At 47.3% G+C, this 21744-nt stretch overlaps 1 protein-coding gene and 1 long non-coding RNA gene across 2 annotated transcripts in view; one reads left to right on the plus strand and one right to left on the minus strand.

Moving 5' to 3' along the window:
* LOC134481289 (uncharacterized) overlaps positions 1 to 19783 on the plus strand; it is a 31288-nt gene extending 11505 nt beyond the window's left edge. Inside the window, exon 2 of the long non-coding RNA XR_015634336.1 lies at positions 19619 to 19783. This is a non-coding gene — a long non-coding RNA (uncharacterized LOC134481289). The remainder of the gene's footprint in view (positions 1 to 19618) is intronic.
* Tmem132b (transmembrane protein 132B) overlaps positions 1 to 21744 on the minus strand; it is a 263288-nt gene that overhangs the window by 120854 nt on the left and 120690 nt on the right.

The raw sequence follows: 21744 nt of genomic DNA on the forward strand, positions 1-21744 counted from the left end.
CTGTTGCCAAATGGAATGTGGGCTCACCCTCTAACAGGCTGGCGCTGGAGTCCACTCCAGAACTCATGTTGATGTCACGATGATATAGAGTCAATAATGACTGCTGGGCAATTTGACCCAGCTTTCCCTCTGGAGGGAGGTTGGGTCTTTAGCAGTGGCCACCTGCTGCTCAGTATCAGAGGTTATGGAAGTCATTACAGACACAAGGGCAACACGGGCTCTGACCCGAGACGCTTACAAAGCCATGTAAAGACTTTTGCCAAGAGGCCCAGAGTCAGCCAGGCGCGGCAGCAGTGTCGCCATCTACATCGTTGGAGGGGCTGAAGAGATCAAGTGTTTATAACCGTGCGAGCCCATGGAGAAGCAGCCATGGCTCCTTCCTGCGCATCCTCCAATCCAAACGCTAAAGAGAGAGGCCTTATGTGGCAGGCACCTGACCTTGCTCCAGGCGGACTCAGTCCCGCGCACCTCAATGCTGAAGGTCAGCTGACTCCGGTTATCAATCAGCTTTGGGATTGGCTGGGCGTGAGGGAGATGTTTCCAGCGTCCAGCAAGAATGGGATGCATTGCTCTGCACTGTGTCTCTCTCACTCTGATCCTCTCGGCAGCGGAGACAGATCCATGACCCCACAGCTTCCTGCTAAGCCAAGAAGTAGGCTCCGAAGCTGCTACCGAGGGACCTGCTTTTTCGCACGATTTTCCCTGCGAATGCATGGCCATGATTTTGCAAAGACACCCAGCCCAGGACACCGCAACCCTAAACAGAGAAAAATGCAACGGGAATTTTAACGGATTTTATCAGTCGAAACTTTGAGAAGCTCCCAGCACAAAGAGGGGGAAAGTTCTATAAATGAACGGAAGGATGGTATTTGAACCCTGAAAGGCACATGACGCCCAAACATGCCCAGCGCCGCGATCGAGTGAGTAGACGCTTTGTGGCTTAGTGAGTAAAGGCAGCGCTTGCTATGGAAACACAAGGACCTTAGTTCAAATCCCCGGCACCCCTGTAAGAAGCCAGGTGTGGCTGCACACCTACCTACAACCACAGAGCTGTGGTGGGCAGAAACAGGAGGGCTGCTGAGGGCTGCTGGATGAGAGGCAGTAACAAGTTCAGTGAGGGACTAAGCATGGAGTGACAGAGCAGGACTCCCGGTGTCCTCTGTCAAAAGAGAGGGACTGGTTCTTTCTCAAACACAGACATCTATCCATCTGTCTTCTCTTGAAGCCATCAGCAGGGGGTGAACAGCCTTGAGTCCATGTCCCTCTGTGCTTAGCCACGGGCTGATCTGAGGGTGTCTCCAGCTAAACAGGGAGAGGCTCTGTATCATGATGGACCGCCATAACACATGTTGTGGGTGGCAGCATTCTGTCTTCCTGCTATGAGCATAGCTATCTACAGCAAGCACGGGGGTATCAGAGCCTGACTGAGCGAGACCTCCTCCATCAGACTCTCGGGCTTCAAATCTGTGTCTGAGTTTAGAGAAGGCAAGACCTGCTGGCAGAAGGCTAAAGAACCTTCCACTACTGTGGATGTGGCTGGTGCTGCCCCAGCTGAGGACTCTGGTCCAGCACTGGCATCACCCATCAACAAGATCACCTTACTGGACTCCTTTTATTATTCAGATGTGTCTGGAAGCCCTTTGCCATAAGCAGTCTCATAACTGAGATTATGCCACTTGGGAGGGGAGGAGACAACACCCCTTCTTGTTCTGTTAATGAAAAATGCAGGAGCTAGATCAAAAATAACTCTCTGAGAGGAACAGGATGTGAAGGAGCTTCAGGAACTTTCAGGATGAAAATGACAAGCAGCAGCCTTGCTTGTCTTCAGAGGGAGGAATGGAAACAGTGGCCTCCATCAGACTGTGTGAACTTCCCAGTCACCATGTGGGTGACTCCCCTTGAGACTAGCCCTCAATAGAGATGGTTCCTCTCAAATCCAGTGCCAGCATTATTATACTGGTGGATGCTGGACTTGATGGTCTCCAGCTGGTTCAGCCGTATCCTAGCCTTAAGAGTCCAGACTACCAGCCAAGAGCTCAGGGAAAGTCAGGGACAGCGGAGTGCTCAAGCAACACCATTCAGAGTGAGTGAGGCCCACAAAGGATCTGATTTAATGATGAAAAGGAAGGTGTGCTCTCGGGAAGCCTTGGGGAAATGGGTGCTAGGGATGGGGCTGAAGAGATGGCTTTAGTGGGGTTGGGGTGCTTGGTATGCAAGCACGAGGACCTGAGTTTGGATTTGAGCACCCACATAAAAAGTGGCATAAAAGCACCCTCATAAAAAGGCTATGAGGCTTGGTGACTGGGGTGGGGGGGCTCACTGAACTGAATGGCTGCCAGCCTTGCTCCAGGCTCAGTAACATACTCTGTCTCAAAGGGTCGAAGGTAGAAAGACAGAGCTACGTCCTCCTCTGGCCTCCGTGCAATACACACACACACACACACACACACACACACACACACACACACACACCTAAGTCAGCAAGATGCAGGGATAAGAAAATGGGACAGCCACAGTAGAGGCTGAAGTGTCAACAATGGTACCATTTCAGGACAACCTGAGAACCTCTGTCGCCAACTCCCACTACCATCTCCAACTCCACCCTGTTTACCACAAAGACTGTAACTGAGTTCTAATGGTTCCAGCCATACCTGTCCCTTGACACACCCTTCATTAGTCTACTGGCAAGCTACCTCATGCAACTGGCCTCTGCTTCCAGGTCTTCAGAAGTCATGAGGAGGACTCTGCCCAGCCCAGCTCAGCCCCTGGACAGAGCAACATGGTCTCCTCAGCAACACCTGCTGTCCATTCCCAGCTCCTGATGTTCCCATCAGACCTGAACAGACTCACCTGCAAGCCTCCGCACCATCAAACATTTGACCCCTGGAAGCTCTTTATCTAGCTTGCCATTAGAGAGCACTGCTGGGCTCTCCCATCTGGGAGGAACGGGGCAAGCCTCTAGGAACCCACCTTTCCCCTCCATGCTGAACACACTTCTCAGCGCATAGTAACTGCATATCTTCCTCATCTCCCCTGGGAACCTTACAGTGATCCCTCCCGCACTAGCCGCTCACACTCTGGCTGAAAGCCAGTCTTCTCCTGTTTGCCTCCAGAGGAAGATGTAGCACTCTCAGCTCCTCCTGCACCATGCCTGCCTGGATGCTGCCATGTTCCTGCCTTGATGATCATGGACTGAACCTCTGAACCTGTAAGCCAGCCCCAATTAAATTGCTGTCCTTATAAGAGTTGCCTTGGTCATGGTCTCTGTTCACAGCAGTAAAACCCTAAGACAAGTTTGGTACCAGAGACTGGGATATTGCTGTGATAGGCCTGATCATGCTTTTGCTTGGAAGAATGTGGATTTAGGGACTTTGGATTGAGAAAGCAATGAAGTAGGGCTTCATTGATTATCCTAGTAGGAACATGGAAGACTTTGTTGCTGAGGGTAATCTGGACTGTGAAAGCCTGGCTCTAGAGGTTTCAGAGGGAAAGAATTTTAGTATGTGGCCATGACTGTTCTTGTGATATGTTGGTGAGGAATGTGGCTGCTTTTTGACTGTGTTTAAAGAGTCTATCTGAGGCTAAGGTGAATAGATTTATATTAATTGCATTGATAAAGGAAGTCTCAAAAAAAAATCCCAGCAGAGATTTTGTTCTCTAGTTAGGTCTCATGAAAAGCATTTAGATCAAGCAGAGCAAGCTTCAAAAGGAAAAGCACAAAATGCATGAGTCAAAGAAAACAGGGGCACAAGAAAGTAGAATGGAGCTGAATTTTTTTTTGTTCAAGGAAATACACAGATTAAGAGAGTGGTGAACGTGGGTAAGATCCCACCCAGCCAAGCTTACTGTTTGTGCTTGCAGTCAAACTAAGGACTTTTAATCTGGAATGAACTACAATCCAGAAATGGAAGGCTTTTGATCCAAATATTGAGGAACAGGGGCTGTGAAAACTTTAGCCCAGGCATGGAGGTAAATTAATTAAACACCTTTAATCCCAGGAGACAAAGACAAACAGATCTCTGAGTTTGAAGTCAGCCTGGGAGAGCAAGTTCTAGGTGAAGAAAAGCTTAAGTCTAGGTGTAGTGGTATACGACTTGATCCCAGCATTCAGGAGCCAGATCCATGCAGCTCTCTGAGTTCAAGGTCAATCTGCAGAGCAAGATCCAGGACAGCCAAGCTTAGGCAGTGAAGGAGTTGGAAAACAGAAAGCTGGTGATACTGTAATAGAACAAGGGGGGGGGCCATGTTTCAGCTCCAGCAAGCAGCAGAACTCAGCAGCTTCAGCCATGTGGCTTTGGCATTAGAGTCCAGAATAGAAAGGACAGTTGATGCTGGTTAACTGAAGCTAAGAAATTAGTGGTGATTAAGAAGAGACCAGTGGGCTGGAGAGATGGCTCAGAGGTTAAGAGTATTGACTGCTCTTCCAAAGATCCTGAGATCAAGTCCCAGCAACCACATGGTGGCTCACAAGCATCTGTTATGGGATCCGATGTCCTCTTCTGGTGTGTCTGAAGACAACTACACTGTACTCATATAAATAAAAATAAATAAACCTTTTTTAAAAAGAAGAGACCAGCATCACTGAGGTGAAATCTTCTGAGAAGTGTTTTCTGAGAACACAAAGAAGCTGTGTTCCAGAGATAGCCAAGGTTGTGTCTCGTGCTGCAGCTGGACTTGGTAATGTATAAGAGTCACCCAGTGGTGCTGGTTTTGAAGGCATGAAAAGGGGTCATGAAGAGAAGCCGAGGCTTGGCACTGGGAGAGGCCATGGAAGGCCACAGTTGAAGGTGCAGCCTCAGTTGCAGGTGACAGCACAGGACTGAAGGGGTCCTAGGAGGAAGTTGAGATTTGGCACCATGAAGAGAACCTATGAGAGGCTATTGGTGAAGCCTAGTTACAGGAAACAACTCCAGGAAATTGGAGTTGCTAGTACCACAGGCGGATCAACAAGAACAGCAGAAGCAATGGAGTCAACCAGAGCCTGGAGTGCTAGCTACAGAGGGCAGAGCTGGAGAAGTGACCCAAGCCCTTTGGAGGAGCCCAGAAGATCATGTGTGGATCCCAGACATTGGAACAAGAAGCTGAAATGTTGAAGTTGCCTTGGAGACCTCAAAATGTTCGATATACCAGAGCCACGGCCTATCTGCTGAGAAAAGCTGTCAATAAGGAGTGGAACCAGCCCAGGAGAAAGAAGTTTGTTGCAGTCAAAAAATAAAAAACTGAAAAGGGAGTTGGAGATCTGAAGACCGCTGTGATATCAGACATGGAGATGTAGAGTTTGGAGTCTGTCCAGCTAGTTTTTGGGTCTTGTTTTTCTCCAGTATTTCTTCACTATGCCATTTTGGAATAGTAATGTATAACCTGAGAGGTTAGAGGCATATGATCTGCTTTGTCATGTTGATTTTATAGGGGATTACAGCTAAGAGATTGCATGAATCTCAAAAAAGACTTTGAACTTTGGACATTTGGACATTGATGAGACTATGGGGGATTTTGAAGTTGGACAAAAAAAAATGTATTTTGCATTATGCTATGGCTAAGTATGGCCCCCATAGACCCATGTGTTTGAATAAGCCTAAGGGCGCCGGAGAGTAGAATGTGGTGGTTTGAATATACTTGGCCCAGGGAGTGGCACTGTTAGGAGGTGTGGCCTTGTTGGAGGAGGTGTGGCCTTATTGGAGGAAGTGTGTCACTATGTGGGCTTGGAGACCCTCCTCCTAGCTGCCTGAAGAACCAGTCTTCTGCTAGCGACTTTCGGATGAAGACGTAGAACTCTCGGCTCCTCCTGCACCATGCCTGCCTGGACGCTGCCATGTTCCCACCTTGATGATAATGATCTGAACCTCTGAACCTATAAGTCAGTCCCAATTAAATGCTGTCCTTAGAAGAGTTTCCTTGGGCATGGTCTCTGTTCACAGCAATAAAACCCTAAGATACATTGCAATGCCCTACGTACAGGAGAAGGCAGGATACGCCCTTCAGAAACCAGCTGTAGAGATGAGGCCTCTGACACCAGTGTCCCCTGTGGCCCATACCCTGGCTTTCAGGTCCTTCATGCAAGGAGATACGTTTGCTCATCCCTGGGACCTGTTTAAGGAATATGAAGTGTGCACAGTCAGGAGCACACAGCTGGGGGTCAATAGTTGTAAGTTTCACTAAATGGGGTCTGGAGATTCATACCAACCACCTTCCCTGAGACAGAGGTCTCTTTTAAAAACCAGAAGTAGATTTGGTACCTTTCCACCTTGGAGAAATCAAATAGGTGCAGGTTTACTGATGCAGTGACCAGAGTTGCTTTAAAAGTAAAAGTTAAATCAACCAGATGGCTTAGAGGGCATGTCCATCTGCTGCCATGCCAAATGGCCTGAGTTCAATCCCAGTCCCATGCCTGTGGTGGAAAGGGTCAGCTGACTCCCCAAAGTTGTCATCTTACAGCCACATGTGCCCCAGTGCTCATACACACACACACACACACACACACACACACACACACACACACACACACACACACACACCTCACACAGAGGAGAGCTTCAGTTAGTTGAAGTAGGAGAGGCATGTGAGTTCCCTCGCTGAGGAGTTAATGACAGTCAGTGGCTGCCAGAGGAAGGAGAACTGGTGATCTTTCAGGGTGTGGTCCCTGATTAGTTGACCTTGCTGGAATAGATGGCTCCATGCTTATGCATATATAGGCAGCACTAACTGAATTCCATGGGTTATTTAACGGGGAAGGGGGGTGAATTGGGAGAGAGATTCAGGATGTGGAAAGAGGGTCCTGGAGAAACTGAAGGGGCAAAAGAGGTGGTGAATATGACTGAAATACATGTTACGTGTGTAAGCAACTCTCAAAGAATAAGGCAAAAATAAAATGAAAATGAAAATCTATTCCCTGTGTGCACATCACTGGTCCCAAAGTGGTTTGTGGCTGCTCCAAGGGGCCACAAACTGTACCCCACGGGCTGAATGTGGCCCATGCTTTCATGACTGAATCTCTCTCTCCTTCTCCCCCTGCCTCTCCCACCCCAGACTCATGTAACCCAGGCTGGCCTAGAACTTGATATGTAGCGGAAGATAACCTTGAACTGCTGATTTCCCTGCCTCTACCTCCTGAATGCTGGGATTACAGGTGAGCACCACCGTGCCTGGTGTATACAGTGCTGGGGGTGGAATCCAGGGCTTTGTACATGCTGGGCAAACACTCTCCCAGCTGATTTCATCTCCAGCCTGCCACTGAACGCCCCCCTCCGCCACACACACACACACACACACACACACACACACACACACACACACACAGAGCCAGACTCGTTCATACAGGCGCTGCCACGGACCTGTGTGTGGTGAGGGATGGCCGGCAAAGCTGAAGTATTCATCACCTGGTCCTCCTCAGAAAATCATGTTCACCCTGAGAAGGAGTTCTAGAAAGTTCCAAAGCAGTTGACAGATGCTCCGACACGGGAACAACACAAGCAGCAGTCACTTACAACTCACTGGCCAGAAACATGGGCACTGGAGCTGCAGCGGCTCAGCAGTGAACTTACCATCAGCACCGTGCACTTCCAAAGGTCTCGCATACCCTCGGCCTTACACTTTCTTTTGTATGTTGAATATGGGTGCATAGCTATACATGTTTATTGTGTGTGGGGGGGATGATATCTGTGGTGTATGTGTATGGTGTATATGTATGTATGTGGTGTGTGGTGCGTGTCTGTGGTGTGTGTGTGTGTTTGTGGTGTACATATGTGTGGTGTGTAAGTGATGTGTGCACATGTATGTGGGTGTGGTATATGTATATGGCATCATGTATATATGTGGTGTGGTGTATGCTCTGTGTGTATGTGTGTGTATGTGTGTGTGTGTGATATGTGGTAAATATGAAGTATGCATGGTATGTGTGTGGAGTGGTGTGTATGTGTGTGTGTGTGGTGTGTATGTGATGTGTGCACGTGTATATGTGTATGTGTGGTATATGTATATGGTATACATGTGTATATGTGGTGTGATGTGTGTTCTGTATGTGTGTGTTGTATATGTGTTATGTGGTTTGTATGTGTGTGTATGTGTGCCCGCACACACATGTACACTCAGGTGTTTGTATGTGAGAATCTGTGCATATTTGTGTGTGAGCTACAGGTCACCTTCAGGAATTGTTCTTCAGAGGCTGTCCAGCTGTGTTTCAGAGTCAGGGTCTCTTGTTGCCCTAAATTTCACCAAGTAGGGATGAGCAAGCTTCAGGGGTCTGTCTGTCTGTCTGTCTGTCTGTCTGTCTGTCTCATGACTGATATTATAAAGCAAGTACCACCACACCCAAGATTTTCTTGTTTGGGGTTTTGCTTTGTTTTTTAGGTTTTGAGCATTGAACTCAGGTCCTCCTTCACTGACATTACATACACACACACACACACACACACACACACACACACACACACACTCTACTCCTTGCTTTAAAAACAAAATCCCAGGACCCTTGAAAATCATCTATCCCAGGAGCTCATGAGTAAAAGGCATGATCTGGTCCAGCAAACACACTCAGGAAACTTAAAAATTAAAGAAAGAATGAGGGGTTGGGGATTTAGCTCAGTGGTAGAGCACTTGCCTAGCAAGCGCAAGGCCCTGGGTTCGGTCCCCAGCTCCGAAAAAAAGAAAAGAAAAAAAAAAAGAATGAATGAATATACTTAGTATGCACGTGTATACACACACACACACACACACACACACACACACACACACACACACAACAGGGGTGGGGGAATCACCCTGCACTTCCTTGCTTGATGAAATTATTTTCTTGCCCAAACCCCAGTCTTAGCCTAGCTGGCAAATCTCTCTGTGTCCCTCAACAGAGCGCCCCCCAACACCTGCTCCCTCACTCCCAGCTCCTCTGTGCCTTCCTGGACCCAGCAGAATTACGAACGGATTTCTTTTAGTCACTGAGCCCAAGCTGTGATTCCCACACACGTCCCCAAGTATCAGGCTCTACCCCCCTCACCGCCCCCAGCAGCCTGCAGTTCCCAAGGTGGCTGTTACCCCTGTGTTTTACTGGTTCTCAGCTCTGGGACCCTCCCTCCCTATTCCCTCCCTCTGATCCCTGCTTTATTCTCTCCTCTCCACCTCCCGGACCGACATCCTCCTACCTCATTGTCCTTACTGTTCAAATGCACAGAGGCCGCCCCCACTCGGACCCCCCACCTCCCAATTAGGAATCACTCCAGAATTCCCTAGAACCATCAATGGTCGGCTGTTGCCTTTCTATTAAACTCAGAGTGCTTATTCCTTTTAATTCGCTAGGAGCCTTCTGTTCGGATTGCTCGGGGGCTTGGATGGTGAGGTGTAGTCTCAGTTTTTAATGAGTGCAATTCAGCATCGAATCATTTCAGCCTCTGCCTTGAAAGGTCTCTTGTTAGCTTCACAGAGGGGAAGGAAAGTATCAGCGCATGGCATTTAAGACCTCGCTTCTTAACCCAGAGAGCTGTTTCAGTCTCCATCCTGATTGGAAACTGGCACCCATCGAGATGTCCTTAAGAAAAAAACGGAAGCAAAAGACCCAGATCCCCTCAGCTGCTTCCACATACGTTGGGGGCACTCTCCTTTGCTTCCTCTGTGTCATGTTTATAGACAGAAATGTTTTCTCTTTTAAGCTTTAAGCAAAATCTTATCACAAATTGCCTATATGAAAGACCTTCAAATACCACCCAGGCACCTACTTCCAATTAATTGCAATACCAAGGGACTGCTCACTCTTGGCACCCTGGCTGGCAGTGGAATGACAGGAATAGTCAGAAATATCACACACACACACACACACACACACACACACACACTTATATACACATGTGCACACACATACACACATGTACACATATACATGCACACATACACACACTTATACACACATGTATACACACACTTATAACACACATACACACACATATACACACATACATGCACACATACACTCACACACATATACACACACAGACATACACACACTTATAACACACACTTACACACACTTATATACACATGTACACACACACATACACACATGTACACATATACATGCACACATACACACACTTATACACACACTCACACACACAAACACACACTCACACACACATATACACACACACCTATAACACACACATACACACACGTATACACACATACATGCACACATACACTCATACACATAAACACACACAGACATACACACACTTATAACACACACAGACATGCACACATACACTCACACACACAAACACACACTTATAACACATATACACACAAATACATGCACACATACACTTACACACACATACACACACAGGGGGAGCACTCACACATACACGCATGCACACACATGGGCACACGCATCTGGTTTAGGCAAGTACCCGCTTCATCATCCCTCTGTGCCATTGCTGGCACATATAGACTTGCAGTGGAGAACTCAGCTGACGAGAATTCAATGCCGGTCTATTCTAGACACCAGCGTTTTTTTTAAAAGACAGGGTGCCGTGGTTTTTAATGGCAAACTTGGCATTCAGAACAGGGCATCATCTACATAGGTGGGTCTGAGCCAGAGGCCCCCCATCTCTGTTTAAACAAGCCCTACTTGAAAGCTCCATTCAGCTTTCCAGGGCCACGTGCATGAGCAAAACAGTAAGACACTGAGCGAGGACAAGGGCCGTCTTCTGTTGGGCCTGGCTCTATTCCTGGGGAAGAACATGAAGACAACCTGGCCAAATAGTGGTTAACAAGGCAGGGACAACCCAGAGGGCACTGTGATTGGCCATGGCACGGTGACAAACAGAGTCAAAGCACACACCATCCTAAGGCGCTCTGCCATCTCTGGGCTTTGGTGACAGTCACCTGCCCCCCACAGAAGGGATGACCAATAAGCTCATGTGCACTGGGAACCCCCAAGAGTAGATCGTGAATGAAGGATGTAAAACATGAGGGGAGGGGGTGGTTCTGGGGGTACTTGCTCTCTGAGTATGAGGACCTGAGTTTGAACCTCTGGTACCTGTAAAAAGTCAGACAGGGTTACACACGCCTGTTACCCCAGCACTCAGAGGTGGAGACAGGTGGACCCTATGAGTTCACTCAGTCTGAACACTGGGCTTCCGGTGCAGTGAGATTCAAAATGAAAAGGCAGAAAGACTGACAGAGGAAGACACACTCTACGTTCTTCTGACATCCTGGGGCATGTTCATGAGCTCAGGAACCCATACACTCATCTGCTTGCACCAAACACACACACACAACCACACACACACACACCAAAACCATACACATGCACACTCACACACATATGCACATACAACCACACACACAACCAACCATACCCAAGCACACGCATATGCACAGTCACACAACCACCCACACAACCATATACATGCACACTCACACACATGCACACACATAACCACACACACAACCTTATTATACATGCACATGCATACGCACATACAAAACCATACCTATGCACACTCACATGCACATGCATGCACGTACACACATATACACAATACATATGTACACTCACACACACATGCACACAGATGCACACACACAACCATACACATGCACATTCACACAACCACACACAACCATATACAAGCACACTCACACATACATGCACACATACAACTATACACATGCACATTCACACACATGCACACACAACCACACACATACACAGCCATACACATGCACGCTCACACACATGCATACACACAAACATACACATGCACACTCACAGACATGTACACACCACACACACAAGAATCCAAAGTCCCCTTCAAACACACATGATCACAGAGCCCTGATGCTTCTCAAAGCATCTCAAAGCCATCTGGGAAACACCAAGATAGACACTCTGCTCTGCCCTGTGGTTTCCAGTGTTTGCGTTAATTTCAGGTTGATGGTTCTGAGTGACCCTGAAGACAGCCCTGAAGATCTCACGACAGAGTCAGGAAGGCATGTAGGTGGCAAGTGGCCTTAAAGACAGCATAGGGATGCCCTTACCATGAAAGTGAGAAAACCAAGGCTTAAAAAGACAGACACATAGCAGGTCACTGGCAGCCATGAGCCCAGGCTGTCTCCCCAGAATGGTGAGACTAAGCTGATACTATCAGCATTGGAGGAGGAAGAACAAAGGAGCAGAAGACAGCACCCCCTTCAGAAACCTACAAAACCATTCACCAAATGCTCTCTCTTAAAATCCATACCACACCAGCAGTGCTGGGGCACGTCTTCACCCCCAGCACTTGGGAATCAGAAGATCTCTGTGAGCTTGAAGTTAGCCTTATCTACAAAGCGAGTTCCAGAATAGCCAGGACTATATAAGAGAGACTGTCTCCAAAACAAAACAACAACAAAAAAAAATCATGCCATCAGTGTTAATCTCTTGAACATTGAGACACTAGTGACACCTCATTATCTGTTCATATTCTAACCAAGCTAATGCCACCCTTCAAAGTATCAGTTCAACCAATGATTGTGTGTTCCCTAAACTGCGAGCCAAAATGAAACCTTCCCCTCTCCAGTCATTTCTGTCAAGTATTTGGCACACTCAAAAAAAAAAAAACTAACTAGTCCACGTGCACACCATACACATGTGCACACATGCATGCATACTCACACCAAAATATTCATGCATGCATACATGCATGCACATACACACACACACATGCACACATAGTCACGTGCACATATACACATCCACAGGTGCATGCAGACACATGAACACCTATATATGTGTATGCGTGCATAGATACTCATACACAAATGCATCCTCACACAAATGTGCATGCACATATGCACACTTATGTACCTAGGTGATTCTAGGTTGCCAGTTAAATCTAAGCATCATAATGCCAGTCATGATTTTGCAATCTCTGTTAAAGTCTAGAAAAAGGGGGTAGGGAGAAGACCTAGTCAGTAAAGCACTGAAACTCAACCTATGAAATCCCAAGTTCTGTCCCCAGCACTGACCCAAGAAAGTCGGGCACAGCAGTATACACCATGAAGAAGGGCGGCAGACAGATCTCTGAGTCTTGTGGGCCAGGCAATCTTGCCTGATCAGTGAGAACCAGTAAGAGACCCTGCCTCAAAAAATAAGTGGAGATCAAGAGAAGAAGATATACCCAGATGCACACACACATACACGCACACGTACATGTGTGTGCAAACACCCACATACACCCTCCAGTGTACATGGTACCCGAGAGTAAACGTGGGGAAGAGTTCCTGGCACAAAGGTGAGAAAGTCATCGAGGTTTCACAGCATCCTTCCACAGGCTAGTCACGTGACTGAATCCGTCAAAACTCATCAACGTGTACATTTACAATGGATGTGTCTTATTGTATCAAAATTATACCTCAAAATTTTTCACTTTTTGAGAAAAAAGCAATCACAGAAGAAAAATCACCTCAAGAGAGAGAGGGGGGAAAAGGTTGGATTGACAGTAACTCCTCGACAGAAACAGTCTAAGCCGGAAGACAGCATAATGATACATTCAAGGAGCTGAGAGAAAAATAACTGCCAGCTTAGGTTTCTATTAAACAAGAGAGATACCCTTCCAGGATAAAAATGAAATAAAAGCATTTTCAGACAAACAAAAACTGATACAATTTACCTGTGGCAAACACTGCCAAACAGAATGGGAGGCACCGAAGAGTAAAGCCAAATGGAGAGGTGGAGGCAGGAGAGTGGGGGGAAAGGATCTATGCATGGTGATGTGAAAATATCAGCAAGACCTTGTCTTATTTTACATCTACTTTCCTTATGTGTGCCTGTGTGTGCACCCTGTGAGTACAGCATCTACCGAGGCCAAGAAAGGGTCTCAGATCCCCGGGGGTCTAGAGTTACAGGCAACTGCGAGCCACCAAGTGGGTGCTGGGAATTAAAGCCAGGTCCTCTTGCAAGAGCAGCAGTGATCTAACTGAGGAGCCGCCTCTGCTGATTTCTACCAGTTTCTTTTTTACTACGATTGCCGTGGAAGACATTTTTTTTAAAAAAGTCACATACATATACATGTACAGGCACAGTCATGACTGCACACATGGAAGGTTTATAAAGATTTGTGATTCCATCTATAAACACCCATGATAAAAACAAAGACAGGGCTGGAGAGATGGCTCAGTGGTTAAGAGCACCCGACTGCTCTTCCAGAGGTCATGAGTTCAATTCCCAGCAACCACATGGTGGCTCACAACCATCTGTAAAGAGATCCGATTCCCTCTTCTGGTGTGTCTGAAGACAGCTACAGTGTACTTATATATAATAAATGAATAAATCTTTAAAAAAAAAACTAAAATACATTCACAGAAAAACAAAGACAGACAGACAGACTGACAGTCAGACATGCGCACACTCATGCATACACACACACACACACACACACACACACAGCAGGAGAGAAAGCTGCCCTGGATAGAATGTAAGAAACAGGTAGAAGATGACCAAGCTATCAGAAAAAACAGCAGCTAAGTGTTGTGCCCCATCTGTTTTGTTCCCTGTCATCACTGCGCCCTAGCAAGGCTGTCACGATCCTAGAGAACAGAGTAAGAAAGAATGCTTCCTGGATTTAAAAACTACAGCGTCCCTGGTGGTGGCACACGCCTGTAATCCCAGTACTTGGGAGGCAGAGGCAGGCAGATCTCTTGAGTTGGAGACCAGCGTGGTCTACAGAGCTAGTTCCAGGACAGCCAGAGCTAGAGAGATAAACCCTGTCTCAAAAAAGCAAAACAAAACAGTCCCGTGTCTTTTGGATAAGGAGGAGGTTTGCCTGAGCCACATTCCACAGCTTGCGTTGGACATGGGCCCTAACTCCCATCTTCCACAGCAAGGAGAAAACTTGGGAATTAATAAGGGGCACATCTTTAATCCATGGACACCCCAAGTGAGCACAGCACTCCCCGGGCACAGTGAAAGCAAGGGGAACAAATTACCACAGAAGGTGGGAGATCCACGTTCATACTACTTGTCCTTCTTCCCAACCTGGCTCCTGGTACATGCTGCACCCTACTTTATTGTCACTAAGCCACGAGAGGAAAAAAACCAAAGTCTGCCATTGTTAACAGATTTTTAAGAAGTAAAAAGAAGAAAACACTGCTGACTTTTTTTTTTTTCAAATGTAAGCACCATCAGCTGTAAGTCCAATTTGGTTATAAATGTTTAATTACCATGCTGAAGATAAACCCACTTTGTATTTGAAGATTGTTAGCAAGAACACAGGCCAAAAGCCAACCCCATCACGGTGAGTACCCCTTAGAGGGATGGAAAGGTGGGCTGGCTAGTTTTATATCATCGTGACGCAGGGTAGAGTCACCAAAGGAGCCTTAGTTGAGAAAATGTTTTCATACGATCTGACCGAAGGCAAGCCTCTGGAGAATGTTCTTAACTAGTGATGGGTGAGGGAGGGCCACACTTGGCTGGTGGGCCCCGGATTCTATAAGAAAGCAGGTTGAGCAAGCCATGGGGAGCAAGTCAGTGAGCAGCATCCCTCCATGACCTCTGCATCAGCTCCTGCCTCCAGGTTCCCACCCGCTTTGAGCTCCTGCCTTGGTTTCCTTCAGTGGTCCATGACTCGGGGTACGGAAGCCAAATGAACCTTTTCCCCTCACTGTTTTATCACTGCAATAGAAACCCTAGGACATCAGGTCATCATGGAGAGGGCAGTCAGAAGCAAGTCCCTAAAAGAACCAGTGACCCAGAAGCAGTAACAGGAGACTGAGGTACCAGCCACCAACTGGGCCTATGAAGTACCCTAGACCCACACTCAAGTTCTCATCCCTGTGTAGAAAAGAATCTCAGGACCAATCAGAAGAAGGAATTGGAATTTATGAAGACAAGGTTTTGATGTAGAATTAAATATGGGAGATGGGGAGACACTACACAGAGACAGCTCACACGCCAGTCACAGGTGCATCGCGCTCAACAGGGAGTGTGTTGGTTTGGTTTTGTGTTTTGGTCTCAGTCCATCCAGGATGGCCTCAAAGTCGATATGTAGCCAAAGATGACCTTGAAATTCGGATCTTCCTGCCTCCGCCTCGGGAGTGCCGGGATCACAGGTGTGCACTGCCTGGGTGCTCGGGCTAAAACCGGGTACTTTGGGCAGGCTGAGCAAGACCTCTACGGACTGATCCATACCCAGCTCCTGAAACTGTCTTAACAACAACAGCCGTGTATACCTGGGAGTTTCTAAAGCTGAAATTCCATTGTTCAAAGGGTTTCTGTTTATTTTATTTTATTTCGTTTTAGTTTGGAAATGAGGTCCTAGGCTGACTCAAGGGATGCCCTGGACGAGATCACAGGCCGGCGAGATTACCCTGCCTGAGGGAATCAGGCCACACTGTCTGTGTCTAAGCAAAGTTCGTCAACTGTGGGTGGGATTCTCAGAAGGTCACAGGCTCCTAGCCAGGAAAGGAGGAGTGTTCTCTGGCAAGTCCTATACACAGACCTTAAGCCTTAAGATCCTTGCCATGCCAACGCTTCCATTTCAAATAACATTGGGTAATGAGAATATTGTTGCCTCTAGGCAAATATTGTCCTCTCTCAAAGCAGGTTTATTAGCTGTACTGAAAATTTTCAGCATCCACCTAATGACAGGCTTCCACCAGACTCCAGGGGGAGGGGCTCCCTTCTATGTCCATGTTTCTGATTCCTCCTCTCTCTAGCCTGCTGCAGCCTCACTAAGGTTCCCAGGAACGAGGATCTCATAACCTCTCCCCTGTGCCAGATGGCATCCATGGCCAAAGAAAGCCCAAGAAATAGTTCATTCGAAGACCTGGACATTGTCACCCCAGCCTGCTTCCTGGGAGTTTAACAATGGATTATGTCTTTTCACAAACTAGGAGAGACTCCCTTAGACCACACACCTATGTCTCCTATTGTGTGGAATTAAAGGACCAGTCAGCTGCGCCCCATCCCGCCCCTGAGGACAAGTATAACAGGAAAGCCTTGGTTAGCTCAAGACAGGGAGAGATGTGTTGCTCTCAGCATAACACGCTCAGTAGCCAAGGTTACCCTAGGCCTTGAGGTGCTGAATGGCCAGCCAGAAGATCATCATGGCCAGTGAGAAGGAGAACGGAGAAACCGGGAACTATATCCACTACTTAACCAACTTTCTGAGAAGCAAGAGTTGTTGACTGAAGACTAGGGGTCTACTCGGACACCAGGTCTGTTTTGTTTGGCCCACTCAGCATTTGGTCCCACTACCATTCAAAGTGAGGATACAGTACCCCATAAATTGGATATGGTGGCACGAACTTGTAATCCCAGCCCTTGGGAAGTAGAGGCAGTAGGATCAGAAGTTCGAAGTTATCCTCAGCCACATAGAGAGCTCAAGGCACACAGGACTCCACCTAAACTAAATATATATAAAGGTGAGAGAGTCAAAGCAAAACAGACATTTCTACATATACAACTCCTCTGTTCACAGGACAGACTGACATGTGGCTCAGAGAAAACACCTACCTTCACGTGCTTAGCTTGAGTTTCCGAGCTTGTTCTGCCCCCTCCTTGTGACAAATGAGAAACTGAGGCTCAGAGGCCAAGTCACAGGTTTAGGGTCACATGATTAGATAAATGACTGGGTGTGCAGTAAGCCCAGTTCTGACTACAAAGACCATAGTTTTAAATGACAGAAATCTCTAGAACGTTCCGGGAAAGTCACAAAACTTCCCCAGTTCCTGGGTAATGTTTAAATCTATACAACTGTGGGCCCTTGATGGATCAAAACCCAAATCTCTCCACTGGCCCTCAATTCCCAAGGCCACCTCCTTCCATCTTCCAAAGACTGGAGTGGGGAGCAGTCTTGTGACACTTTCCTCTCCCAAACACCTTCTCAGCCTTTTTTTTCCTACTGGGTAAGTCCCAGCCTGGCTCTCCTATAAAGCATGTGTCTTATACGCTATCCTAAAGAAACAGACAAGATCTGCAATCCCATTGAAGGATCTAATTCCATTTGCCTAATGGCACAGTTTGGGGTTAGAAAAAAATATATATGCTTTGGGAGGAAATTGTCTTTTAAAACTCCTACATTTAGATTGAAGTCCTTAGGGGGTTATGAATCTACCAAGAGCTGAAATTCCCTGGCACTTGCTATGAAGACCAGGCTGGCCTTGAACGCAGAGATCCTCCTTCCTCTGCCTCTGGAGTGCTGGGGTTTAAAGGCTTGCCCCCACCACATGCCACCTGCCTCATTTGATTTTCACCATCAGGCGCAAGAGACAGAATTCACATTAAAGCCCCAAGTGACCTAATCAGAGCCAGTTCCTTGAACGCTACTCTGAAAGCTTCCAGTGGCCCAAACCTGGTACCCCGAGGGACCAGCCTTTCTCTTACCTCTTTCTAGTTGCTAACAAAGGGGCCGTGGTTAGTTTTTACTGCCGTTTTCCATTGTTTCTTTTTAAATGGAAACCTTTTATTTGCTTATCAATCAAAGGGACAGGTTTCATTGTTGCAGAGAGAGGCACTTTCCCATCTCTCTGGAAACCATCACTCTCCCTGCCCACCTTCCCGCCCCCTTTGGATACAGACGCAGATACTAATGATGTTAATTTCAGAGACGCTCACCAGACATTTACTCTATGCCAGATGATGTTGCAAATGCTTTTTTTTTTTAAAAAAAGCCATTTATTGGATCTTGCAAAATATTCCCCTGCCTTGAAGTTGAAGAAGCAGATACAAAAATACCCTGCCCTGGGTCGGGTAACTAGAAATACAGTGTTCCTGGAAGAAAAGATAACTAATGACCAGTCCTGGTTTGTTTGCTTGTTTGTTTATTTGTTTTATTTTGGAGGGTAGGGAGCAGAGGGGACAAGTGACAAACCAGAGGAGCCTGGGCTTCATCTGAATAGGTCATCCAGTGTCGGCTCTAGCAGTCAAATTCAAGCTTTGCCTGACCGAACGTTGCCAATTTCAGGTTTCTCCCAAAACCCCTGAAATTAGGTTTCTAGTCAAGTCTGCTTTTCAAACTCTGCGTGTGAATTCAGGTGGGCATAGATGTGCCATGACCCTCGTGTGAACAGAGGTCAAAGAGCAAGCTGAGATGTTAGCCCTCCCTCTGCCTCCACCTTGTTTGAGGCAGGGTCTTTTTTCATTGGCTGCCATGAATGGCAGGGTAGCTATGAGTCTGTCTCCATAAAAGCGGTTAAATTGTGGAAAGGGACTCGGTGTCCAAAGTTACGTGGGTGCAGGGATCCAAACTCAGGTCTTCATGATCCCGTGACAAGCACTTTACCCATGAGGCCATCTCCCCAGCTCAAGTCTGAAGGGGGAAAAAATAAAACTCAGAGACAGGCCAAATAAGGTGGAGGAGATGGACTGGTGACTTGGACAGGGACATTGGCAATCAAATCGTCACTAGGCAACCCACAGTGCGTCTCTTCAAGCAGGTCCAACAGTGGGGCGGCACTTGACAGCAAACACTCCAACATGGATGTCATGGCTGGTCACACCTGCAATCCCAGCATTCAGGAGGCTGAGGCCGGAGATTGCCAGGGATTCAGGGACAATCTGGGTTATAGGGGGAGTCCTGTGCCGCCATCGGTTACATTAAAATTGAAAACAAAAACAAAAAAAGTAACAGTCACATCTTTTCTGCAGGTCCTCAATCAAGAGTGAGGCAAGAGGCCCTGGCTCCTTCCGTAAGGGACAGCAACAGACAACAATGGCCCTAATGAGTCACTCCACACCAAAAGCTGTCAAATCCATCATCCCCGCTTTAGTTTTTGAAAGTGATTAAACATTTTCTTCCCTTTGGTAGTGAGATGCCCGCGACAGCCAATCTATCACGGCGTCTGATCTATCTCTGCATGTTCCGAAGTTTAACTGCAGAGTTTCACATCCATCATTTCCTACCTGAACCGCTTTTCGAAAAGGAAGGGGAATTTTAGTTCTGCTTCTCGACAGCAGAGGAATTAAAGAACGGGAGTTTTTTTCTCCCATAAAACACCAGCGGCGGATACGCAAACCTAAACCAGAAGAATGCACGCCCAAACGAAGACAGCAAGCACGGCCTTCTGAGAAGTGCGGTGCCCACGGATGCCAAAAGAAGACACTGGATCTCCTAGTCCTGGAGTTACAGATGGTTGGGAGTTTCCGTGTGAGTGTTAGGGATGGAACCCAGGTCTTCCTCAAGAGCAGCCAGCGCTCTTAACCACTGAGCCACCTCTCCAGTCCTGTTGCCATTTTTAATCTCAGTAATATGTTGACCATCTTAGCCACTGTGGTACATGTGTGTCACTGGCTTTAAGTACCTCCAGGGATGTGCGACTTCATGGATGGGCCTTTGCCCTCTATTTCTAGAACTTTCTCATCACCCCAAAAAGAAAACTCTGTTCCCATTTTCAGTCACTCCTCATCACTCCCCCCACCCCACCTCAACACCAGCCTGGGCAGGCACAACCACAAAACTGCTTTCTGTCCCGGTGGATCTGCTTATTCCAGACACTTCCAGGATCTCTTTAAACAGAAAATGAAGACCTTTGCCTCATACTATAGCGTTTCCTCCCTCCCCCATGTCTCTATGTGTGTGGGTCTGTGTGTGCATGTCTGTTTGTATGTCTGTGTGTACATGTCTTTGTGTGTCTCTGTGTGTATCTGTGTGTGTGTCTGTGTGTATCTGTGTGTGTGTGTCCATGTGTGTGTCTCTGTGTGTATCTGTGTGTGTGTCTGTGTGTATCTGTGTGTGTCTATGTGTGTGTCCATGTGTGTGTCTCTGTCTGTGTGTATCTGTGTGTGTGTCTATGTGTCTGTGTGTATCTGTGTGTGCATGTCTGTGTGTGTCAGTGTGTCTGTGTGTGTGTGTGTGTGTGTGTGTGTGTGTGTCCATCCTAGGGATGAGAAGAACCAAAAGAACCAGGTCCTTGCACATGCTACGCAGATTAGGCAGATGTTCTACCATTAAGCCACACCCCCAAACCCCCACACTTGGGCACTTTAGGCAGAAGGCTCTACTGCCACAGAGCCATGCCCTAGCTCTTTCTCCATCATTTTCCAGATACCCCCCCCTTGCTATTGCTTTGGCCCACATTTCATTCCTTCTCACACAGAGACCATTATTTCCTTAACCACCCAGAGATGAGGAGGACATGGGTCCCTCCTCTGTGGTTGATGGGAATGAACACGGAGCAGGTGCCATGCGAGATGGTCTAATGCATTAAGCTGGGCAAACAGCTCCACCCCTAGGGTGGAAAACAGGTGCTTGTGACACCGCATTCGAAATAGCCACAAGGCGGGAGGGCACCCTTATTAATTGAAGCATCCTCTCTATACTGCAGTCATATTATGGGCAGAACCTCACACTCCTAGCACTGTGGACAGCCCTACCATGGCCAGGCTGAAGAACACCGTCCAAACAAAGGAAGTAGGGTCACACACCCTCCCATCCCAGGATCCCCCAGAACAGCCACTCCCAAGTAAACCCTGGGCACTAGGGGTTGGGGACTTAGCTCAGTGGTAGAGCGCTTACCTAGGAAGCACAAGGCCCTGGGTTCGGTCCCCAGCTCCGAAAAAAAAAGAACCAAAAAAAAAAAAAAGCGTAAATAATTAAAAAAAAAAAAAAAAAAAAAAAACCCTGGGCACTACATTAGGGTATTTGTTGAGTCTCTCTTTCCGAGATGCTTTTGTTCAAATTCTGTTGACTACCAGATGCAGCTTGGTGGTTCTCAAAACCCACTGTGGTGGTTTGAATATGCTTGGTTCAGGGAGTGGCACTATTTGGAGTTGTG

This window comes from Rattus norvegicus, chromosome 12 (genome assembly GCF_021556685.1).
Source record: "Rattus norvegicus strain SHRSP/BbbUtx chromosome 12, alternate assembly SHRSP_T2T, whole genome shotgun sequence".
Classification (NCBI taxonomy): Eukaryota; Metazoa; Chordata; class Mammalia; order Rodentia; family Muridae; genus Rattus; species Rattus norvegicus.